Genomic DNA, 27,827 nt, shown 5'->3' on the forward strand with positions numbered 1-27,827 from the left:
AATATATATATATATAGAAAAAGATAATGTGTGATTATAATAGCCGTATAATAAACTAAATTTATGAACAGAGGCGTTAAAATATATTTTATATATATATTCACAAATTTAGGCTTTTAAAAGACGTGAAATTCATCTATGGATTTTCTAGAGAACTTTTTTGTCAACTTTGAACATTTATCTCCTCATCCTAAGTCGTGAAATAAATTGTCTCCCCCTCTCTCTCTTTCTCTCCCTTTTTATCGTTCTCCATACGATTATGGTATGGCCTCTTTCCCCTAAATTTTTCCTATCAACCCTCCCTCTTTCCTGTCTCTCCTTCTCCCTCCTCCCATGCTTCTCCAGCTTCAATTCCCGGGATCTTATCCTCTCCTCCCCCCTCTCACTTCCCCCTTCCGCCATTTGCCTCGTCCCTCTCGCCTTCTGTCGGGGAATTGCATTCCACATCGAGGCCGCTAATGGACGACGAATGGTCGAAGGGGTGTGAGTGCACGGAAAGTGCACTCTTGCCCTTCCCGTGTCCCCCCGTCTGGCCATTCTCCCCCCCCTCCCCCCTCATCGACTACTCCACGACGGGAAAGAAATCGACGCGAGCGTTCTCCCCGAGAGAACACCCTGGCCGCGTCTCGGTATATACTTTAGTCGCCCCGTTTACGATGCCGCCATGATGGAACCATCGTCCGGACGCTCCTGCGCATTCCGGCCCGGGACATAAATTAGTGATATTTTATAAATTTTATTTTTTTTTTGCGCACACTACGCGCGCGAGAGACGGGAATTTTTGACGTCGCCGGTTTATTGTGAGAAAGAACATTGTAACTCCGTCGAGAAAACACTATTTTCTTTTTTTATCTCAATAACAGTGTTTTATCTCTCAACAACTATGTTGTGATGTTTAATTCGGTATCGCAAGATATCGCGTTCTTTTATTTTATACAAGTAAGCACACCACATTATCCTCTCAGAGAAGCGCATGCATCCAAAGGAGGAATCTCTCAAAAAAGCGCGATTACGAGGGACCTTTTGTTACGCAACTTTAAAGTGCGTGCATGCAAATCTCTTGAATGTAATATTAATTATCATCCTGTTTCGATAAAATTCATAAAAAATTATAGAAAGTTTATATATGTATATATTATCAGAAGCAAGTCAGAGAGTCAATGTGTACCAATGTCAATAACCATAATAAACTTTGTAAAAATATTTGCAGATATTTTCTATCGCGTGTTACAGAATAACATACTCGAAGTACTTGTGTATGACCGGGACATAAATTAGTGATATTTTATAAATTTTATTTTTTTTTTTGCGCACACTACGCGCGCGAGAGACGGGAATTTTTGACGTCGCCGGTTTATTGTGAGAAAGAACATTGTAACTCCGTCGAGAAAACACTATTTTCTTTTTTTATCTCAATAACAGTGTTTTATCTCTCAACAACTATGTTGTGATGTTTAATTCGGTATCGCAAGATATCGCGTTCTTTTATTTTATACAAGTAAGCACACCACATTATCCTCTCAGAGAAGCGCATGCATCCAAAGGAGGAATCTCTCAAAAAAGCGCGATTACGAGGGACCTTTTGTTACGCAACTTTAAAGTGCGTGCATGCAAATCTCTTGAATGTAATATTAATTATCATCCCGTTTCGATAAAATTCATAAAAAATTATAGAAAGTTTATATATGTATATATTATCAGAAGCAAGTCAGAGAGTCAATGTGTACCAATGTCAATAACCATAATAAACTTTGTAAAAATATTTGCAGATATTTTCTATCGCGTGTTACAGAATAACATACTCGAAGTACTTGTGTATGAAGTCCTTTGGCTTATTCCACGTCATTTGCGAGAAACGGTAGCATTAATTATAATGCTCGGTATTATCGAGAAACCCGATATAAATATTTCGGTAGTCGAACGTGGTATTTACGATCCGATAAAGCTTTACGAGTGAACGATCCTGCTCGCACAAGACGGACACGCATTCGTAAATCACGGTGATTACGCTAAAGCGATAATATCGAGAGAGTATTTGTACAGAGTACGAGAAAAGATCGCTTAACTATGCGTTAGTCATTTTGATCGCCGAAGAAAGATTTATGGTAAACGATTTCGGTATTGCTATTATTGATAAATCGAGAAAAATAATATCTCGCAATCATGTACACTACACATTTTCTATCTTAAAAACACATTACTATATTATTTATGTTATTAAATACAAATTATTCCAAAAAATAAATATATATGTGTTGCGTGTCATATTGTTTTATCTTATGTTCTTCTCATTTTCATATTTTAAATTTGATATATCCTATAAGTTTAATACAGACTTTGTTCTATTACTAACTTGAATAAATATGTATTTCAGATGCTGAATTAGCTGAGAGAGACGGAGAAATACAAATTCAAGTCGCGAAACTCGTGTGACGAATAAAAGGAATCGACGACATGCTTTTGTAGCTGTTTCTTTTCAACGGAGATCACGAAACCACGCGTATCTGCTCGGAGGGATTTCGTATAGATCGTATCGCGACAATTGGTAGTCAAGATCGTGTTTAGATAAAAAAGAAAACTGGAAGACGATAGAGAGAAAACAGCTCCATTAGATGTTACTTTGTCGTCATGAAAATACCATCGTCGCGTATTCGATCAGTCATCAAGCTGACAACTGTGATCGAATTTTAACGGAAATCAAAAGATATAAAAAAATATGTCACATAAAAAAAGAATAGAAACAAATAAATTATATTTTACTCCCTGAAGATTTTAATTTAGAATAGATTTAAAGAGTAAAATTTTTGCACGGTATATCATTCATTCAAGAATTAATCAAATACTATATTTAATTTTGGAATAATAATGCGTGATCATTAATTAAACAATTCAATTAATTCAAACAAAATTAATTTAACAATTTAATCAGTGATGTTTGAATATCTAAGTTTGAATATCTTTATATCTAATGAGAATATTTTATATATAGACAGAGTTTTTCATACTCTTAAATACTCTTAAATAAAAATTAAATTGTTTTTCTTAGCTTCACACATACACATAAACGTTGAATAATTTTCACATTAGAAAAAAAATTCTTGGCTGAAAGGCTTAAAGTCCCCGTTTCGTATATTCATTACACGACTCGAGCCAAACTTCGATAAACTTGCCGCGTGTGTTTCTTTCTCGCTTTCTTTCTTTCTCGAAGATACATTCTTGCCTTAACTTCATCATTTGCATTCCTCGGCCGAAAGTGCATTTTTAGAAATGCGCTTTCATCTCGATCTCAGACGAGTCGCGTTCTCCACCCTTCTCTCTGCTAATATTATCGATTACCGCCGGTATTTTAATCCCTGGAGCGACATGACAAAACCTTATGAAGGAAGAACGATAATATCTCGGCGTTTCGGTAGTCGAGATCGTGTCACGATAAAGCATAAATCTGGGACGACCGCTGAAAAATAGCTCCATTACAGGCAATTGTTATGCACACAGCAGCAGCAGGAGGTTACGCCTGAGACAAAAGATATTGTTTCAGGCGCAGCTTATTATTCGCAAGGCACATTAGTCATCCAGGAGAGGATGAGTGTCTTAAGAAGATTTACAATTTCTTAAGAAGATGTATACCTAGATGCGTATCTTTTTGTATCGGGAAACTCGAGATGCGAGAAAACCTCTTTTGACTAAGCCATTATCAACGTTCTTCATCTTGTGTGAAACATCTTTAAATATCCTTAAACTATACTTCTGAAAAGTCGACAATAGGAATAAACTGCTTTAGGACTATGAAGAGACTACTGTGTAGATTAACCTTTTCTCCCGCGTATTATATTCAAAATTAAAACTATTAACGTCAATAGTATAAAAATCTCCACGAAACATCGATTAGTCAAGAATGAGAAAAACTGCACATGCGATGCAGCTAAAATTATCATCTCAAATTATATCCCGTTAAGAGACCGGTTTCAAAATATATACCCACACACAGAAGGCATTTACTCCTGGTCGATGCCTGCATTTCTTTTTCAGGTAGATATTTTGCACTTCTATTGAAAACGGAAAATTTTAATTCCTTAAAGAAAGTATTGCGAAAAAAAGGAAAAATGGTGAGAAGAAAAAGAAAAGAAAGAAAAAGAATCGATTTTTCTTCGTATATGTATATGTACTTCTAGTATTACGATATCAGCTCTCGCAAGGGTCTTGGCACGATGCGTGCAATGAAATGATTTATATAAATATCGCAACTAAATATAGCGAATCTACAATCGATGGTGCTCGTCGTCAATCTCGCGTTGAAAGAATTGCGGCTATAAATAAATGTAGTACAAAAAAAGAATACACTGTCTGATAAAAATTGTCAAAATTATTGATAATTATAAGAGTAAAGGTTAATTGCGGCATTTCTCCCGTAATAAGAGCAGAATCTTTTCACAAGGCGGACAGAATTGATAGAAGGGATCGGTATATTGTCTCTTAATTGATCGCGAAAAATAATTATTAAAATTTATAGCCCTTTCTCCTTCTCTCTCACGATGTTACGCGCGCTGCGACGGTTACTATAATTGTATAAAGATCCCACCGCCACATGCAGTTGATTAATGCGAGCGGTGATAGCGCGAGCGAGAATATCTAGCTAACCTTTCGTCGTTGCATTTCTTGAGCACATTCTCGTTTTGTTCGCGCATCTTGATGAGACTCGCCTACTATAATGACATGGCGCAATCGTATCTTTTGAATTTTCAATCGCGTATTTAATGCGCAACAAGATATTTCTAAGTAGATTAATTTGTTTTGTGATTTTCGCTTTCCACGTGTTTTCATTTGTTTCCACGTTTACGTTACTGCGTTTATTATGTCGCACATGGATGTGTACACGCTCTTCTTGACTATTATCAATGCTTTGATAATGTTTTTTCTGTTACCGGAACAAGCGAGTAATGATAAATTTTACTTGACGTATCGGTATTGAATTAATTAAAAATGCCAGCGAAAATATATTAATTACATTATTCTCTGACAGCAATCCTGTCTTTATATTTATATCTGAAATCTTGAAATAATAAGTCTTATATAAAAATAATTAAAAACTATGCTAATATAAAGAATAATAAATGATATTTTGTTTAATTATTTAAATCTCTTAACCGACTCAATTTTCTACAGCACGACTTTAAAATTGAAAAACATCTACCGTTAAATAATTAAAGAGCTGTAATGCGATCGTTGATTACTCATAAATAATTTAAGTATCAATTTATGAAGAAATATTACATACAGTATACATATGGGGGAATTTCAAACTTCATTATCAGCTCACCGAGCTATAAAATAAACAATCCGACTATGAGGGCGCTTTTAGTTTGCGAATTGTATATTAGAGATTATAATTCACGATTTTGTAATTCATAGTGTAAGAAATACATACTGCATTCTTGAGCAGTATATCACGAGATGACACAGGAGATATGTACGATGTCTTTTATGCTTCATATATGCCAAGCACAATAACGCTTTAACAATTACAAGTAAACTTTCTCTTCATTACATATATCGTAAAATTTTTGTTTCGTGTCATCTTCTTATCTAGGATCGGAGTCATCGGAGTTTAGTACTTGCCGAGGGTTTTTCAGGGAACACATTTTTCAAATATATACGTGTAAATTTCGAAGTGAGTACAAAAGCGTGAGCATAATTACTCAGCCTTTTTCTCGAAGAGAGTGCTTTTAAACACTTAACTATTTTTGATAATGTTGCATTGTCATCTCTTCTAATCGTCTTGCTATCGCGAAATCTTCTCACGGTTATTCTCTGTGTTTGACAGATTTCTTTTTCGCGAGTCCGTGTTAATTCGAAAAAATCTCGCCCGTTAATTGCAATTGCGACAGAGATACGAAAAGCGTATATAGTCGACGCGGTTAAGCAACGACTACTAAAAACCGCGGCGCGTTTATCTGGAAGCGCAGGCAGCTGATTTATTATAAGTAACGACGAGAGAGTAATCGCGCCTTAATCGACTGGCAATTAACTTCGCGTTTCCAATTAACGAAATAAGCCACGATCGTATTTTTCGTTGCAATCTCTGCGAATAACGACGGGGCTGATTAGTAACTACTTTCCGATATATGCACTCCACGTTACATTATTATCAATATCATCTGATATCGATGACAGTTGATGGAAAAATAAACTAGAGTTATTCGTACTATCTAAGCTTTATACGATTTAAGCGGAAAATTTTGATAGCGCGATTTGACAGTTTCCGACGGTACTTGCGTGAGTCACGTGGTTTTTCTCTCGTAATCTCTTTTCTATTGTTTTCACGTGAGCTAATGACTCATAGCGATTTTAAATTTGACATCAATTTTTGACCATCCTTATTTCACGCTACCGCAAATTTCAGTTAAGATTTTTAAGAGATAGGACAAAAAAAGGATACAAATCGAAACACTTAAAAATATTTGGAAAAAAATAACATTAAAATTTAAAACCTAGTTATATTAGAATTAAGTATTTTTTTTTTAATTTAATTACACTGTGGAAAAAAATTCTATAAAATATCTATGTCTGAAACGTACGTGAATTCTTTCAAGTGACCTATTTGAGCAAATCTGTTCTAAAATGTAGACATAAAATACTGATTAGAGTAGAAAAATTCCATTAATAACAAGAATTATATCCAAGCATGGCTGATCGAGGCACGCACACACATACGGATCTCGCGAGGCGAGCGAGCCAAAAAGCCTCCGGACCCTGTACCGAGGTAGACCATAAGTCAGACTCAAGGCGGCGTGGATACCCGAAGATATCCGTGAGGAACGACCCGGCGCGCCTTCTTATCCACGTCCGATCTGGTCGGACATTATAGGCGCGACAAGGCGGAAAGGAGACGGAGGCTAACGCGCGACCGTCGACGAGGAGAGAGAGAGACGGAGCGATCAAGACGAAGAGCGAAACGCAGACGCGGACGCGCGCGGAGAGAAAGAGGGAAAGGGCCCGGATGAAAAGGGAAAAAAAAAAAGATTTTATATAAAAATCGATCTCGAGAGCGTGGTCACCGCCTCCTTGAATGCGGGACCTCGGTTTCCGCACGTGGGCGTCATTCGCTCCGCCTTTGAGAGTCACCGCGATCTGATCCGGAGTACCCGCCTAGTCCGGTCGCCAACGGATCCGACGATCCCTCCACGGATTCTATGCCCGTTCTCACCCCTCCTTGTCCACCGCGATCCCATCCCTTCCCGGTGGACCTGACCCTACTCGAGCGGCGTCGCCGCTGCCTTTCCGTGCCACGGTCACCCCGCGTCCCGCGGCACCAACGCGGAGAGGTGACTGTCCAGGACAGTTTCAGAGACGCAGTCACCGGCTGCACCACGTCTTGGAGGCGCAGTTCTGTGTGTTACCTCATATACACGAATACTGACGCGAGTGTGAACACGTTTAGATTCCCCGGGTCATGATCCTGGAAAATTAGAGGAATCAACCAGACAATGATAGACTACATGAATTTATAATTGAATTGAGTTGGATTGACTTTGGAATTGTTGAATTTCATCCTGGAAGCTTTCGACTATTGCTGAATTGGGGGTGAATGGAAGTGATAATATATTCTGATATTACGAAAGTGTAATTTCGAAGTTTTGTGACGAGCGTGATGATGCGATGAATAATATCCTTTAGAATCGACAGTGCACTCGAATTAATTGATATATAAACATTTTTTTTGGATACTGTAAGAAAGACTAAGTGGATGGACTTAAAATATTAAAAAATATATACGATATTCCGATAGAAATGTGAATTATTATCTAAAATATAGAGGGGTCTCATAAATTTTATTAGCTTTCTCAGAGAATTTAAATTTGGATCGATCGTGGATCTTAATGCACTGCCTTAAAAAAAAAAAGATTCAGATTATTTCCTGTCGTATATCGTGCTCATCAAAAATTATTACTTGTATAAAATTTTTGATAAATATCGAAGATAAATAAAATCGAATATATATAGAAGATTTTCCGCTAATAATGTGACAAAGTCCAAGATAAAAGCCCGCTATGCGAAAGAACGAGTGTCTTCTTCTGGAAATAAGAAAAATCTGTCTAAAACTGATAATGATCTCGAAACTTGACAGATAGAATATAGTTCATGGTGACTTATTATTAGTGCGGGTAATGTGTCAACGAATTTTTTTCGAATTCTGACGCCTTTGACTTCTTGGTTGACTCAAAAATAAACTGCGAGTAATTAGTGTGAAGTAATTACTTATCATAGCTGATAAAATATTTCATGGATATTTGTTCCGACAAAGATCGCGATTAAAACAAATTTCGAGCAATATGAAACTATCCTGATCATAAATCGCCGAGAATTTCCGAGTTTAACAATTAATGTAGCCGGCAAATATATATATCTTTTTTTTTACAAAAGAAGAAATTAATTAGCGAGGTCCACAGAAAAGAGGAAAAGAGTGAAAAGTGATACGTGTCGTACTCTATTAAATTATACATAGTGCCGAAGAGAAAACTGTATAGAATCATATGTTTGTCTTGCTACGAACATTTCCGGGCCAAATAAATTTCCATAAGGCGAGGATGCCAAGCGCTGACTGATAACACGTGAGTATTACACTGCATTTTCGACGATAGCGAAATATTCTTGGAGCGCGAAATTTTATTATAAAAAAAAAATATATCTACTGTATATGTATTAAGACAGCATATTTATAAATTATCTTTATGAAAAAAATGAAAGATAATACATCGCGGACTCCCAACAGCTTCTCTTCATCTATTTAATCGATCTTCATCATTCAAGTGCGATAAAATTTTAAATATATCTTTGAGTCAGCGATCGCGACCGTAAATTTAATTATTATTAATTGCCGCATCGTAGCCAAAACAAAATTAACGTAATCGCGGAAACGCCGCGGTGATCTTCGCGAATCGCGCGACTAAATGTAAGACCGATAAGAGGATGACCGTCGCGCTTATCAGGATGCATGCTACGCGATTATAATGTATTTAGTATTTAGAATATGAATATGTATAAGCGTGATCTCTCTCCCTCTCTCTCTCTCTCTCTCTCTCTCTCCTTATCTCTGTCGCCGTTTCCGCGTTGATGTTAATTAGCGATAATAACGATGACGATAGCTCACATACAGAAACAGTATTAGCAACCTTCATCATCGCGCGTCCACACTTGTAAATTTCCGCTCATATCACATTCATGTCGATATTGAATTGCGAATTGATATTAATTACAAGATCGATATCAATCAGTAACGTAGATTTTTTTATACGTTCGGATTTTCTTCACGCATCTTTTCGCTATCGATTATAATAACAGAGGACTTTCTTGCTCGCCTCTTTTACACGTCCTCGATTAAAAAGGCTAATTTACGTCTATTTCTGCTTGGATTATGCATTATATTATTATGCAGCGCTGATAATTTTTGCGAGGTTGATGAGCATTCCGATGTGTGGGTGCGAAACACCGATATCCTCGGTAATTATCGATACTGCTTTGCGTAGACCTTTGAAGCATATATTGAAGATTATATTATACCCGGTGTCGCCGTTTATATCACGCGGTTAAGAAATGCTATTTTTATGACAAGATGTTAAGGATTCGCGTGATGAAACTGCTGATCCAGAAGAAGATGATTAACGGCCTATCGGCAGTATCGAGCGACTTGTGATAGTAAGAGCGATCCGATGTTAGCTGCCAGTCGTTATCAATTAATCTCATTCATTACTGTTAATTATTCTAAGTAGAATACCGAAAAGATAGATGCCTTTCAATTCGATATATAAGCTATAAATAATTGCACTTAAGGACTGTATATATATAGATCTTATTAATCTGTGCCAATTAGTATGAAAAATGTAACATTTAAAAATGAAATTAATAATCTTCGCATAAATTTTCTCAAGTACAGTAGCGTTTATTTTACTTTGCTGTAATAGCGATGAAGATTAGATGTCGCTGAAAGTATTGTAATATAAGAAACAGTATAAAATAAATACACGAATTGACGGGGTCTTCAAATTCCGATTTGTATAAAAAATAAAAGCTTCACAAATTTTTCTAACAAAATTAATACACGGAGTTTCAAATAATTTAGTAAAAAGAAACATAACAATTTTCTCGAATTTCATGCGCGCGTTGAATTTTAAGGCTAAATCACGAATTGCCGTAAGACGGTTGCGAATAAAATGGCGAATATAAAGTTTATCGCTCCGCTCGCACGGTCGCGTTGCAGGTTTCGTTTATGTGTGTGTTCCAGATGTGGAAATAGTTCGATACATTCTTCGGAGAAACACGACGGTCGCCGATAAATCACGAATTGCTCGACGAGGTTGTGCCGCAATATCGGTTAACGGTTATTACGATCGAGAATATGAAACATTTTACTGCATGGCATGACATTACCGCCGCATCTGGTGTGTAAGCGATAGTCACGAGCTACAGCCGTCACAATTCGTTATCTAGTCCGTCGTTATCTGAAACGCGAAATTGGAAACAATGCCTCCGTCTGAGCACGACTTTTCCGCTCCTCGACTATTAGCACGTTGCATATGAAACATAGCATTAGAAATAAAAAAAACTACATATAACTATTAAAAATTAAAATACGCGTACAAATTATAGCTAATGAAAAATATAAGATAATCGTGTGAAATATATATGTTTACCTCAAAAGTATTAAAATATTCGTCTGAGCACGACTTTTCCGCTCCTCGACTATTAGCACGTTGCATATGAAACATAGCATTAGAAATAAAAAAAACTACATATAACTATTAAAAATTAAAATACGCGTACAAATTATAGCTAATGAAAAATATAAGATAATCGTGTGAAATATATATGTTTACCTCAAAAGTATTAAAATATTCGTCTGAGCACGACTTTTCCGCTCCTCGACTATTAGCACGTTGCATATGAAACATAGCATTAGAAATAAAAAAAACTACATATAACTATTAAAAATTAAAATACGCGTACAAATTATAGCTAATGAAAAATATAAGATAATCGTGTGAAATATATATGTTTACCTCAAAAGTATTAAAATATTCGTCTGAGCACGACTTTTCCGCTCCTCGACTATTAGCACGTTGCATATGAAACATAGCATTAGAAATAAAAAAAACTACATATAACTATTAAAAATTAAAATACGCGTACAAATTATAGCTAATGAAAAATATAAGATAATCGTGTGAAATATATATGTTTACCTCAAAAGTATTAAAATATTCGTCTGAGCACGACTTTTCCGCTCCTCGACTATTAGCACGTTGCATATGAAACATAGCATTAGAAATAAAAAAAACTACATATAACTATTAAAAATTAAAATACGCGTACAAATTATAGCTAATGAAAAATATAAGATAATCGTGTGAAATATATATGTTTACCTCAAAAGTATTAAAATATTCGTCTGAGCACGACTTTTCCGCTCCTCGACTATTAGCACGTTGCATATGAAACATAGCATTAGAAATAAAAAAAACTACATATAACTATTAAAAATTAAAATACGCGTACAAATTATAGCTAATGAAAAATATAAGATAATCGTGTGAAATATATATGTTTACCTCAAAAGTATTAAAATATTCGTCTGAGCACGACTTTTCCGCTCCTCGACTATTAGCACGTTGCATATGAAACATAGCATTAGAAATAAAAAAAACTACATATAACTATTAAAAATTAAAATACGCGTACAAATTATAGCTAATGAAAAATATAAGATAATCGTGTGAAATATATATGTTTACCTCAAAAGTATTAAAATATTCGTCTGAGCACGACTTTTCCGCTCCTCGACTATTAGCACGTTGCATATGAAACATAGCATTAGAAATAAAAAAAACTACATATAACTATTAAAAATTAAAATACGCGTACAAATTATAGCTAATGAAAAATATAAGATAATCGTGTGAAATATATATGTTTACCTCAAAAGTATTAAAATATTCGTCTGAGCACGACTTTTCCGCTCCTCGACTATTAGCACGTTGCATATGAAACATAGCATTAGAAATAAAAAAAACTACATATAACTATTAAAAATTAAAATACGCGTACAAATTATAGCTAATGAAAAATATAAGATAATCGTGTGAAATATATATGTTTACCTCAAAAGTATTAAAATATTCGTCTGAGCACGACTTTTCCGCTCCTCGACTATTAGCACGTTGCATATGAAACATAGCATTAGAAATAAAAAAAACTACATATAACTATTAAAAATTAAAATACGCGTACAAATTATAGCTAATGAAAAATATAAGATAATCGTGTGAAATATATATGTTTACCTCAAAAGTATTAAAATATTCGTCTGAGCACGACTTTTCCGCTCCTCGACTATTAGCACGTTGCATATGAAACATAGCATTAGAAATAAAAAAAACTACATATAACTATTAAAAATTAAAATACGCGTACAAATTATAGCTAATGAAAAATATAAGATAATCGTGTGAAATATATATGTTTACCTCAAAAGTATTAAAATATTCGTCTGAGCACGACTTTTCCGCTCCTCGACTATTAGCACGTTGCATATGAAACATAGCATTAGAAATAAAAAAAACTACATATAACTATTAAAAATTAAAATACGCGTACAAATTATAGCTAATGAAAAATATAAGATAATCGTGTGAAATATATATGTTTACCTCAAAAGTATTAAAATATTCGTCTGAGCACGACTTTTCCGCTCCTCGACTATTAGCACGTTGCATATGAAACATAGCATTAGAAATAAAAAAAACTACATATAACTATTAAAAATTAAAATACGCGTACAAATTATAGCTAATGAAAAATATAAGATAATCGTGTGAAATATATATGTTTACCTCAAAAGTATTAAAATATTCGTCTGAGCACGACTTTTCCGCTCCTCGACTATTAGCACGTTGCATATGAAACATAGCATTAGAAATAAAAAAAACTACATATAACTATTAAAAATTAAAATACGCGTACAAATTATAGCTAATGAAAAATATAAGATAATCGTGTGAAATATATATGTTTACCTCAAAAGTATTAAAATATTCGTCTGAGCACGACTTTTCCGCTCCTCGACTATTAGCACGTTGCATATGAAACATAGCATTAGAAATAAAAAAAACTACATATAACTATTAAAAATTAAAATACGCGTACAAATTATAGCTAATGAAAAATATAAGATAATCGTGTGAAATATATATGTTTACCTCAAAAGTATTAAAATATTCGTCTGAGCACGACTTTTCCGCTCCTCGACTATTAGCACGTTGCATATGAAACATAGCATTAGAAATAAAAAAAACTACATATAACTATTAAAAATTAAAATACGCGTACAAATTATAGCTAATGAAAAATATAAGATAATCGTGTGAAATATATATGTTTACCTCAAAAGTATTAAAATATTCGTCTGAGCACGACTTTTCCGCTCCTCGACTATTAGCACGTTGCATATGAAACATAGCATTAGAAATAAAAAAAACTACATATAACTATTAAAAATTAAAATACGCGTACAAATTATAGCTAATGAAAAATATAAGATAATCGTGTGAAATATATATGTTTACCTCAAAAGTATTAAAATATTCGTCTGAGCACGACTTTTCCGCTCCTCGACTATTAGCACGTTGCATATGAAACATAGCATTAGAAATAAAAAAAACTACATATAACTATTAAAAATTAAAATACGCGTACAAATTATAGCTAATGAAAAATATAAGATAATCGTGTGAAATATATATGTTTACCTCAAAAGTATTAAAATATTCGTCTGAGCACGACTTTTCCGCTCCTCGACTATTAGCACGTTGCATATGAAACATAGCATTAGAAATAAAAAAAACTACATATAACTATTAAAAATTAAAATACGCGTACAAATTATAGCTAATGAAAAATATAAGATAATCGTGTGAAATATATATGTTTACCTCAAAAGTATTAAAATATTCGTCTGAGCACGACTTTTCCGCTCCTCGACTATTAGCACGTTGCATATGAAACATAGCATTAGAAATAAAAAAAACTACATATAACTATTAAAAATTAAAATACGCGTACAAATTATAGCTAATGAAAAATATAAGATAATCGTGTGAAATATATATGTTTACCTCAAAAGTATTAAAATATTCGTCTGAGCACGACTTTTCCGCTCCTCGACTATTAGCACGTTGCATATGAAACATAGCATTAGAAATAAAAAAAACTACATATAACTATTAAAAATTAAAATACGCGTACAAATTATAGCTAATGAAAAATATAAGATAATCGTGTGAAATATATATGTTTACCTCAAAAGTATTAAAATATTCGTCTGAGCACGACTTTTCCGCTCCTCGACTATTAGCACGTTGCATATGAAACATAGCATTAGAAATAAAAAAAACTACATATAACTATTAAAAATTAAAATACGCGTACAAATTATAGCTAATGAAAAATATAAGATAATCGTGTGAAATATATATGTTTACCTCAAAAGTATTAAAATATTCGTCTGAGCACGACTTTTCCGCTCCTCGACTATTAGCACGTTGCATATGAAACATAGCATTAGAAATAAAAAAAACTACATATAACTATTAAAAATTAAAATACGCGTACAAATTATAGCTAATGAAAAATATAAGATAATCGTGTGAAATATATATGTTTACCTCAAAAGTATTAAAATATTCGTCTGAGCACGACTTTTCCGCTCCTCGACTATTAGCACGTTGCATATGAAACATAGCATTAGAAATAAAAAAAACTACATATAACTATTAAAAATTAAAATACGCGTACAAATTATAGCTAATGAAAAATATAAGATAATCGTGTGAAATATATATGTTTACCTCAAAAGTATTAAAATATTCGTCTGAGCACGACTTTTCCGCTCCTCGACTATTAGCACGTTGCATATGAAACATAGCATTAGAAATAAAAAAAACTACATATAACTATTAAAAATTAAAATACGCGTACAAATTATAGCTAATGAAAAATATAAGATAATCGTGTGAAATATATATGTTTACCTCAAAAGTATTAAAATATTCGTCTGAGCACGACTTTTCCGCTCCTCGACTATTAGCACGTTGCATATGAAACATAGCATTAGAAATAAAAAAAACTACATATAACTATTAAAAATTAAAATACGCGTACAAATTATAGCTAATGAAAAATATAAGATAATCGTGTGAAATATATATGTTTACCTCAAAAGTATTAAAATATTCGTCTGAGCACGACTTTTCCGCTCCTCGACTATTAGCACGTTGCATATGAAACATAGCATTAGAAATAAAAAAAACTACATATAACTATTAAAAATTAAAATACGCGTACAAATTATAGCTAATGAAAAATATAAGATAATCGTGTGAAATATATATGTTTACCTCAAAAGTATTAAAATATTCGTCTGAGCACGACTTTTCCGCTCCTCGACTATTAGCACGTTGCATATGAAACATAGCATTAGAAATAAAAAAAACTACATATAACTATTAAAAATTAAAATACGCGTACAAATTATAGCTAATGAAAAATATAAGATAATCGTGTGAAATATATATGTTTACCTCAAAAGTATTAAAATATTCGTCTGAGCACGACTTTTCCGCTCCTCGACTATTAGCACGTTGCATATGAAACATAGCATTAGAAATAAAAAAAACTACATATAACTATTAAAAATTAAAATACGCGTACAAATTATAGCTAATGAAAAATATAAGATAATCGTGTGAAATATATATGTTTACCTCAAAAGTATTAAAATATTCGTCTGAGCACGACTTTTCCGCTCCTCGACTATTAGCACGTTGCATATGAAACATAGCATTAGAAATAAAAAAAACTACATATAACTATTAAAAATTAAAATACGCGTACAAATTATAGCTAATGAAAAATATAAGATAATCGTGTGAAATATATATGTTTACCTCAAAAGTATTAAAATATTCGTCTGAGCACGACTTTTCCGCTCCTCGACTATTAGCACGTTGCATATGAAACATAGCATTAGAAATAAAAAAAACTACATATAACTATTAAAAATTAAAATACGCGTACAAATTATAGCTAATGAAAAATATAAGATAATCGTGTGAAATATATATGTTTACCTCAAAAGTATTAAAATATTCGTCTGAGCACGACTTTTCCGCTCCTCGACTATTAGCACGTTGCATATGAAACATAGCATTAGAAATAAAAAAAACTACATATAACTATTAAAAATTAAAATACGCGTACAAATTATAGCTAATGAAAAATATAAGATAATCGTGTGAAATATATATGTTTACCTCAAAAGTATTAAAATATTCGTCTGAGCACGACTTTTCCGCTCCTCGACTATTAGCACGTTGCATATGAAACATAGCATTAGAAATAAAAAAAACTACATATAACTATTAAAAATTAAAATACGCGTACAAATTATAGCTAATGAAAAATATAAGATAATCGTGTGAAATATATATGTTTACCTCAAAAGTATTAAAATATTCGTCTGAGCACGACTTTTCCGCTCCTCGACTATTAGCACGTTGCATATGAAACATAGCATTAGAAATAAAAAAAACTACATATAACTATTAAAAATTAAAATACGCGTACAAATTATAGCTAATGAAAAATATAAGATAATCGTGTGAAATATATATGTTTACCTCAAAAGTATTAAAATATTCGTCTGAGCACGACTTTTCCGCTCCTCGACTATTAGCACGTTGCATATGAAACATAGCATTAGAAATAAAAAAAACTACATATAACTATTAAAAATTAAAATACGCGTACAAATTATAGCTAATGAAAAATATAAGATAATCGTGTGAAATATATATGTTTACCTCAAAAGTATTAAAATATTCGTCTGAGCACGACTTTTCCGCTCCTCGACTATTAGCACGTTGCATATGAAACATAGCATTAGAAATAAAAAAAACTACATATAACTATTAAAAATTAAAATACGCGTACAAATTATAGCTAATGAAAAATATAAGATAATCGTGTGAAATATATATGTTTACCTCAAAAGTATTAAAATATTCGTCTGAGCACGACTTTTCCGCTCCTCGACTATTAGCACGTTGCATATGAAACATAGCATTAGAAATAAAAAAAACTACATATAACTATTAAAAATTAAAATACGCGTACAAATTATAGCTAATGAAAAATATAAGATAATCGTGTGAAATATATATGTTTACCTCAAAAGTATTAAAATATTCGTCTGAGCACGACTTTTCCGCTCCTCGACTATTAGCACGTTGCATATGAAACATAGCATTAGAAATAAAAAAAACTACATATAACTATTAAAAATTAAAATACGCGTACAAATTATAGCTAATGAAAAATATAAGATAATCGTGTGAAATATATATGTTTACCTCAAAAGTATTAAAATATTCGTCTGAGCACGACTTTTCCGCTCCTCGACTATTAGCACGTTGCATATGAAACATAGCATTAGAAATAAAAAAAACTACATATAACTATTAAAAATTAAAATACGCGTACAAATTATAGCTAATGAAAAATATAAGATAATCGTGTGAAATATATATGTTTACCTCAAAAGTATTAAAATATTCGTCTGAGCACGACTTTTCCGCTCCTCGACTATTAGCACGTTGCATATGAAACATAGCATTAGAAATAAAAAAAACTACATATAACTATTAAAAATTAAAATACGCGTACAAATTATAGCTAATGAAAAATATAAGATAATCGTGTGAAATATATATGTTTACCTCAAAAGTATTAAAATATTCGTCTGAGCACGACTTTTCCGCTCCTCGACTATTAGCACGTTGCATATGAAACATAGCATTAGAAATAAAAAAAACTACATATAACTATTAAAAATTAAAATACGCGTACAAATTATAGCTAATGAAAAATATAAGATAATCGTGTGAAATATATATGTTTACCTCAAAAGTATTAAAATATTCGTCTGAGCACGACTTTTCCGCTCCTCGACTATTAGCACGTTGCATATGAAACATAGCATTAGAAATAAAAAAAACTACATATAACTATTAAAAATTAAAATACGCGTACAAATTATAGCTAATGAAAAATATAAGATAATCGTGTGAAATATATATGTTTACCTCAAAAGTATTAAAATATTCGTCTGAGCACGACTTTTCCGCTCCTCGACTATTAGCACGTTGCATATGAAACATAGCATTAGAAATAAAAAAAACTACATATAACTATTAAAAATTAAAATACGCGTACAAATTATAGCTAATGAAAAATATAAGATAATCGTGTGAAATATATATGTTTACCTCAAAAGTATTAAAATATTCGTCTGAGCACGACTTTTCCGCTCCTCGACTATTAGCACGTTGCATATGAAACATAGCATTAGAAATAAAAAAAACTACATATAACTATTAAAAATTAAAATACGCGTACAAATTATAGCTAATGAAAAATATAAGATAATCGTGTGAAATATATATGTTTACCTCAAAAGTATTAAAATATTCGTCTGAGCACGACTTTTCCGCTCCTCGACTATTAGCACGTTGCATATGAAACATAGCATTAGAAATAAAAAAAACTACATATAACTATTAAAAATTAAAATACGCGTACAAATTATAGCTAATGAAAAATATAAGATAATCGTGTGAAATATATATGTTTACCTCAAAAGTATTAAAATATTCGTCTGAGCACGACTTTTCCGCTCCTCGACTATTAGCACGTTGCATATGAAACATAGCATTAGAAATAAAAAAAACTACATATAACTCTCCCTCTCTCTCTCTCTCTCTCTCTCTCTCCTTATCTCTGTCGCCGTTTCCGCGTTGATGTTAATTAGCGATAATAACGATGACGATAGCTCACATACAGAAACAGTATTAGCAACCTTCATCATCGCGCGTCCACACTTGTAAATTTCCGCTCATATCACATTCATGTCGATATTGAATTGCGAATTGATATTAATTACAAGATCGATATCAATCAGTAACGTAGATTTTTTTATACGTTCGGATTTTCTTCACGCATCTTTTCGCTATCGATTATAATAACAGAGGACTTTCTTGCTCGCCTCTTTTACACGTCCTCGATTAAAAAGGCTAATTTACGTCTATTTCTGCTTGGATTATGCATTATATTATTATGCAGCGCTGATAATTTTTGCGAGGTTGATGAGCATTCCGATGTGTGGGTGCGAAACACCGATATCCTCGGTAATTATCGATACTGCTTTGCGTAGACCTTTGAAGCATATATTGAAGATTATATTATACCCGGTGTCGCCGTTTATATCACGCGGTTAAGAAATGCTATTTTTATGACAAGATGTTAAGGATTCGCGTGATGAAACTGCTGATCCAGAAGAAGATGATTAACGGCCTATCGGCAGTATCGAGCGACTTGTGATAGTAAGAGCGATCCGATGTTAGCTGCCAGTCGTTATCAATTAATCTCATTCATTACTGTTAATTATTCTAAGTAGAATACCGAAAAGATAGATGCCTTTCAATTCGATATATAAGCTATAAATAATTGCACTTAAGGACTGTATATATATAGATCTTATTAATCTGTGCCAATTAGTATGAAAAATGTAACATTTAAAAATGAAATTAATAATCTTCGCATAAATTTTCTCAAGTACAGTAGCGTTTATTTTACTTTGCTGTAATAGCGATGAAGATTAGATGTCGCTGAAAGTATTGTAATATAAGAAACAGTATAAAATAAATACACGAATTGACGGGGTCTTCAAATTCCGATTTGTATAAAAAATAAAAGCTTCACAAATTTTTCTAACAAAATTAATACACGGAGTTTCAAATAATTTAGTAAAAAGAAACATAACAATTTTCTCGAATTTCATGCGCGCGTTGAATTTTAAGGCTAAATCACGAATTGCCGTAAGACGGTTGCGAATAAAATGGCGAATATAAAGTTTATCGCTCCGCTCGCACGGTCGCGTTGCAGGTTTCGTTTATGTGTGTGTTCCAGATGTGGAAATAGTTCGATACATTCTTCGGAGAAACACGACGGTCGCCGATAAATCACGAATTGCTCGACGAGGTTGTGCCGCAATATCGGTTAACGGTTATTACGATCGAGAATATGAAACATTTTACTGCATGGCATGACATTACCGCCGCATCTGGTGTGTAAGCGATAGTCACGAGCTACAGCCGTCACAATTCGTTATCTAGTCCGTCGTTATCTGAAACGCGAAATTGGAAACAATGCCTCCGTCTGAGCACGACTTTTCCGCTCCTCGACTATTAGCACGTTGCATATGAAACATAGCATTAGAAATAAAAAAAACTACATATAACTATTAAAAATTAAAATACGCGTACAAATTATAGCTAATGAAAAATATAAGATAATCGTGTGAAATATATATGTTTACCTCAAAAGTATTAAAATATTCGTCTGAGCACGACTTTTCCGCTCCTCGACTATTAGCACGTTGCATATGAAACATAGCATTAGAAATAAAAAAAACTACATATAACTATTAAAAATTAAAATACGCGTACAAATTATAGCTAATGAAAAATATAAGATAATCGTGTGAAATATATATGTTTACCTCAAAAGTATTAAAATATTCCTTGATTTTACGATAAAGAGATTTATCGTTGCAAATGTTATCAAATTTTTTAAAATTGATATTACAAATATTCGTCGCGTTAAATTTTACTTGACCTTTACTTGTTTTGCGCGAACAGATATTATTTAATTTAGCAAAAATTCCTGCGTTATAATTTATAATATGTTTTTCAACCGCGTGATTAACTTTTAATCGGTATGGCAGTAAATAAATATATATATAACAACAATCGTACTTTATATAGACATAAATAAACATATTTTTCATCGATATCATCAAATTAAGCAAACAGATCCAGCTGGCGGAATCATAGCACCCATAAATATCGATTTATCTATCGAGATGCTGCGCCAGACATCGTCAATAATCCAGCATCTGTTGCACGAGATACTCTCCAGCGCCGCCATCGCGATGTCTGAAACATCCCGTTACCTGAATATTTCTTGCCTCTTTCTTTTTTTATCCACAACTTACCCTCGAGCGTCATCCCAAGAGCGCTTCTTATTTTACGCACAGCAATTAAAATCGTTCTTTAATGCTGTCAGTTGCCAAGCTCTTCTGTGAACTTATCATCTCATTTTTAGAATTTCGATATAATTAATAAAATTTTAGCTTCTTTTCAAAGAGTTCCAGATTTCCTAAAATTATAGAAATTTCATAAAAACTTCGAAATTAATTTTATCGTCCACATAAGATCAGAGAGCGAGATTAATTACTTTTTAAAGATCCATTGTGCAATTAATTACTAACGTGTGAAATCTGATCATATTCATGAAGAGGTAAATGTTAACACGGTAAGGTAATTTCGTTTAACGAGTAGGCGTAAAATCGATTCCGCTCTCGGTCCCGACGAGCCTCGTAAAAATTACGCGCCGAGATAGATAATTAGTCGGCGAAGCTATTGTTGCCGGTTAACACACGGGCAGACCGTATCGCGGTGCGGGAAATAGCTGTTTAGATAAAAACTCATGTGGTGGAAGAATGGCGGTGCCGGCATATTTCGATGCACCACGATAAGTATTCATGAAGTTATCGTCGACTCCTTTAACGTCGTCCTGTCTGTGCACGACGCGCTATCTCTCCTAGCAGGATAACGATATCTACGTCACTCGCTTCGGAATATAAGCCGAAATTTCGTTGATCACATTTTCCAACACTATTCTCTTAGCAATTTTACTTTTAATTGAATATCTTTTTCAGATAAATATTTAAAAAAAATTTTTTTTTTTTTTAAGGAAAAACATTTTAATCACGTAGACAAAAATATGTGGATAGCGATTAACATAAAATAACTGATACGAAAATAATAGAAATTCAACTCTAAAAATTTTTAATATTCGAATAGCCAATAACACTATTTACTTGTCAAACCAACACTTCCCTCGCCTAAATGAAACATTAGAAGTCGGATATCACATCTAATAATTTTTTTTCCCTGTACGTCTCTCCTATATAAGAGGGTGTTTCGCGTAGACATACGTACGACTATCGGCCGCTCATAAAGCTCTCACCATGGTAGAACAATGGCTGTCGCTGGTATCGCGATACGTTCGTACACACCACTCACTTTCGGTATCGGACTCGCCTTTTATCGCGACGCGAAGCCACGCTCCTACGTTCGTCGTCTCACGAACGCTCGGACAAGTGTCGCGCGATATGCGGGTGAAATTACACTTTTTACCCTTTTGCGCAGTGTTACACCCAAGCTGAACGATGATAAGTGTAATCAAACCTGTTAACATTTGACAGGTGCGGAGCTAATATCGACGTATTGAGTAGTTGTAAAAATGCTAAATTAAAAAGAATTTAGAGAATGTAATTATAATATCTATATATAATATTAAATATTATTTCTCTATCTCTTTTTAAAATAAATACGGATTAGAAAGAAAAGTAAAATTTTTCATAGTAATGTAGTGTAACGAAAGTAAAAATTACAACGTTTAGTGCTGATAAAATGAGAATAACGCAGTCATTGTTAAGCTTGTTCGTCAATAACGTCACACGGTAATGAGTTCATGTTTACGTTTATCAAGAAAATTTTCTTTTCTAAGAACATTGCTCAATAATGCGCTAAAAATATAAGAATGTTTTTTTACCTCTATTAATGTTGAACAAATTTACAAAATAACTTAAACATCGACAACGAACATGCATATAACATGTCCGGTGAGAATTATTCATCGTGATTTAGTTTGCAAATGGTATCGCTCTCTTGAAAATTATTCGGCCGAGTTACGGAAGACCATCAGAACATACTATTATCGACTACTTTACGATAGGTTATCGCACTACCGGGTGCTCTTCAGCGATTATTTCACATCCGCTTCAAACAGTCGTCTGTAATCAGTGTCTTTCTTGTCGGTCACCTTCTGCCTGCACTTCACTCTTTTTTTAACCTTCGCAGGTAATTTTAAAAGCTCGCGTAATTACAGATAATTCTATTCTGTTTTCGAATTTGATAAATTCTTTTATTTGTTCTGCTCTTGTAGAATTATTTTCTACATAATTATAATTTATTTGATATTATTTGTTTAAAAAAGCAATATATTCTGTAAATTATAATATTTAACAAAGCTTGTCCAATCTTTTAGATTGTTAATTATGAAATGCTGCAATCATAAATTTTAGTCTATGAATTGTACAATAATTCACTGCTACTAGACACAATCCTTAGGAAGGATTGCGCCGAGATGTTACCAAACATCTCTAACTTTCCATAAATCGCTTTGGGATAAAAAACGCTTCGACACGAGTGCCGGTCTTTTCAGAAGGAGAAGGAAACCACTTGATCCGCCGATCTGAAGTGGCACCAGATCCTTTACACGTCTTCGGGGATGCATACGTTCACGTCCATCCGTCTGCGTACGTATACGCATACAGAGAAACGCGTAGGTGGATACAACCAAGGCGGCGCACTCTGAAAGCGATCGTTGGCTTTTTAGGCCTAATTAGTTATCGCTTGGCGTCTCGTCTCGTTCCTAAAACCTGGATCGAAGACGATGACGTCGTCGAGAATCCTCTCAATCTTTCGTCCTTCTTCCTTCTTCACAACACGATTCTTTGCTTAAATGCATTCGTTGCATCCTTTATTTTTTAAATCGATTTTTATTTTATCAACTTTTAACGAACTCGAAAAAATATTTAATCACGTCACTCGTTCGAACAAGTGCGTTGTGTGTTGCAAGAGACAGGATAATAATTTGTAAAGAAAAGAAGAAATATATAGTTCTCTCCGCGATATACATAAAATGCGAAATGGATTTTTTTTTTTCAGCAATGTAAAGCTTCGAGGACTATCCGCGGTTCCATGGAAGAGGAACAACCATAACGGCAAACGATCGCGCAATCGCGTAACCTTTAAGGATAATCATATACGCGTCTACACACTTGCATTTATCCTCGACGACGTCGCCGCAAATCGATAAACCATTTAGATACTCGACAAGCAAGTACTTTCGATGCTCCCTTACCCACGTGCTGCGAGTCTTAAATAAGCGCCATTGCCACATTGGGCCGCCTTTCCACGGCAGAAGTGCGTGTCCGTAAAACCGACATGTTACATTACGGCGCGTCGTGCAACTTTATATTAACCCACGGATACATGGATATTGACTTTAGTATGTATCGCACACGGGCGTCGAAATAAGATGGAAACTCGTACTATTGTTTTTATTTCCCTCAAACTGATACCGACATTATTTATAAAATTTAATTCATGGAAAAAATACAATAATAATTTGCATTTACATTAGATATTAATTTATTTAAAAAATTCGCATAAAGAACGATGGTCAATCAAGTTACTTTTATATTTTGTGTCAAACTACAATAATTGATAATTATGTAATTATTATTAAGAGATAATTGAATCTATCAATTTATTTCTATATTAAAATATTTTTTCGCGTCTTCAAAACACTGTGAAAAAAATATATAACGGATATGCCTCGCTATTTCTAAAAAAGAGTTTCGCCGCCCATGGTCGTCCTGAGACGATCTTCGCACGTAGGATTGCGCTTTCTATCACATATCGAATCGCATTCCGAAAGATTCGGGATGCACGCTACTCGGGAAATAAACGATCGAAATTCGCTGCCAGCGCGCACACGCGATCGGCTATTGCGAGAGAATAAAAAATTTAGATGACGTTCCCGTGCGGCAATCGAATAAAGGATTTCAAAGCGCGTTCTGCTCGTCCTTAATCTTCACGCGCGGATCTCGAGCGCGTTTCCCGAAAGACGAGAAGAATATACACGAAACCGTTATGAGGACGCGTTCCTCCGAATTTAGGTAGGCGTGTTGAGTCGCTTCGATATCGTTATATAAGATCGAGGTGCGAATTTCGGATATTTTTCGGTGAAAGTACTCACGGTACTTCTCGGTCCCGTATAAGTTATTAAGAGCAGATGTGATGGGACTAGTGACGTTTTCCACTTTCAAAAGTATCTTTTCTCTTGTTGGACTTCTTTTTTATATAAGTAAAATAACAAGTATTGAAACGTAGATTTCTTCGTAAGCTATACAATATATTATATATAATATATTACTTAATTATTGCAGCAATTTTTTCTCTAGTAGACGTTATAGTTTTTTATTCATACGTACTACTTAATATTTCACGTCAATTATTTTATTCAAAACGATAGGTTGAAAAATAGATATCAAAATCGGGAGAAATTAGCTAAGTTGTTAAGTAATAAAAAAGAGAATTTGGAAAATCACACTTATAGTCATATCTATTTAAGAGCAATTATTATTTCATGCACATTTAGGTCGATATATGGCAATAATTATTTGATGTATCATATTATCACCCGTTTTCTATTTTTTCTATTTTTTTTTTCTCCAATGAATGCGTATCCATATTTCGACCATTTCATTTCAATTTCAAATTTCGATAGCGTAAAACGCTTCATATATTAAACAAGTTATGAAATATAAAATGTGAAAAATAATCGCAGTTTGAGCGCGGCAAGTGGAACAATGAACTCGCGACCAGTTCTCGATGTGATTCATAATAATATCGACGTGGATAAACCTATGTAAGTTCATTTTTTATGGGGCACATAGGGAGATAGATTTCCAGACAAAAATTCCAACACTCAAAATTATAAAAATTATAAATGACTGAAATAGTTAAGGCAACAAGGATAATAATCACACCTTCAGACATTTATTTTAGCATCAATTGCTTTTCACAATTGCTGGAATATGCTTTTTTAAAATATATCTTTATAAAATAGAGAGTCGGACAACACTCTCTATCAATTATATTAAATTTTAAAAAGGGATGTTAATTTCACTGAGATCGTGCAACATGCCCACGCACTTGGCCCCCGCACACGCGTATACATTACTTCGCCCACGTCGTTCGATCTAGATACGATCTGGATTATATTACCCGATTTTCTCACTCGGAGCCTTCACGAGGAAAAGACAGGGGCAATCCGGTAGCGGAAGAAATTATGTATCGGACGAGATCTCTTCGGAGCTCGCGAATATCGTCGATCCGATCCGCGATCCTTCGCTCCCGAAACTCGAGAGACGCGAATAAAGTCGCGAGATAACGGATCGTATTACACGCGCGTGTAAAATTCCGAGGAGGAAGATGAGGGAATTTAAACGGTGATTCCGGTCGCGTAGCGTGATAGGGGTAGTTGGAGGTATCGAGTAAATTGAAGATAACTGGATCGTTAGCCCTTGATGAGGAAATAGAAGACGGTGAGTATCTTCGCGAATCTCTAGCCGATTTTTACACGTTCGCGTTGAGTTGCATACCGACTTTATTATTCTAGCATACTTAATGTACCACAGATACATACATATAGCTCATATTAAATTTTATTATTTTTTTATTTTTCTCTATCCCTTTAATATCGCATATGGTTTTTTTTTTTATTTTAATATGACCATATTTGAAAAAAAATAATTCTGCATAATTAAAATAATTAAAAAATAATTCTTTATTCAATTTTAATTTTAGCATTTAATTATAATTATATTTATTATATTTTATATCAAGTCTTTGTTCTCATAGAAAGAATTTCGATACAGCAATAGACAGTAAAATGATTATAGTATTAGATGCAAGAATTAATTGCAAGAAATAATGTTAACGCAACGGAATTATAAAAATGGAATTACTAGCGGGTTATGAAAATGAAACGTTGGTCCACATTCACTTTCGACACCGCGCCGTTTAATTCGCGTTCACATTTACCGTAAGATCATAAAATGATCGTTAATCGTGTTTTATGAATCGATAAAAATCACGATAATTTTCTGTAATAATAACGTTGCCACGCTGTCTGCCAAAAAGTGATCAATAAGATTGTCTCATATTTAAGATCGCGTATGCATAATACATGCGATAATCAGCATAATTTGTTACGACAATAAAATTCACTTTTTATTAAATTTATAATAAATGCGCAAAAAGTTCTTCAATCAAAAATAGCTGAATCAGATTGTGAGTATTTTAAAATATTATTTTAGCTCGTTATATATTGTTTGTTGTAATCCTTCAACAAAATAGCGTAGTCCTATGACGTAACGATATAACTATAATAATATATGAAAAATTATGAGTATCTTCTTTTCTTAATGAAATAATGCGATCTCGGGGGAAACAATAATCGGAGTAAATTCCGCGACTGGCGTGTTAAAACCGGTATCCCGGCAATTCGGCTCGCGTTCGCTACTTAACAAACAGAGCAAAAGCGACGAAAGGATCCCGTCGATGAGAGGATTAAACGCACACCTGCACTCAAGAACGGAGTGAACGATCCTTCGGCTCATGCTATCCGAAGCGAAGTCGCGTCGTCGATCTCTCTCCATTTCGTTGCGCGTCTCGTTTCTTCGACTGCCGGGGCCCGATCGGGGCCCCATCGGCGTCTCATTAGTCGGCGATGTAATTTTCAGGGAGCTGTCCGTTAATCCTCTCTTCTCCTTTTTTCACGCGACCGTCCCTCTCGCTCGCTCATCGCCGCGCGCCTTCCTCGTCCCCCCCCCCCCCCCCCCCCCCCCCCCCCCGCCCTTAGGCAGGGTGGACCTCGCTTTACACTTACAAAGTACATGCTACATTGTAAAGCGAGGTCCATCCTGCCTACCGGCGGGGGGGGGGGGGGGGGGGGGGGGC

General features: G+C 33.9%; 1 protein-coding gene across 2 annotated transcripts in view; it reads left to right on the forward strand.

Annotated features, from left to right (window-relative positions):
- The first annotated feature begins 7,349 nt into the window (after window positions 1-7,349).
- The window catches only part of LOC115244274 (GATA-binding factor A-like), a 63,542-nt gene continuing 43,064 nt past the window's right edge, over window positions 7,350-27,827 (forward strand). For both annotated transcript variants that reach the window (XM_029821821.1, XM_029821822.1), the window contains exon 1: window positions 7,350-8,609. The gene's annotated coding sequence lies outside the window, so the exon portion shown is untranslated. The remainder of the gene's footprint in view (window positions 8,610-27,827) is intronic.

Source organism: Formica exsecta, unplaced genomic scaffold (genome assembly GCF_003651465.1).
Source record: "Formica exsecta isolate Colony F162 unplaced genomic scaffold, ASM365146v1 scaffold80, whole genome shotgun sequence".
Classification (NCBI taxonomy): domain Eukaryota; kingdom Metazoa; phylum Arthropoda; class Insecta; order Hymenoptera; family Formicidae; genus Formica; species Formica exsecta.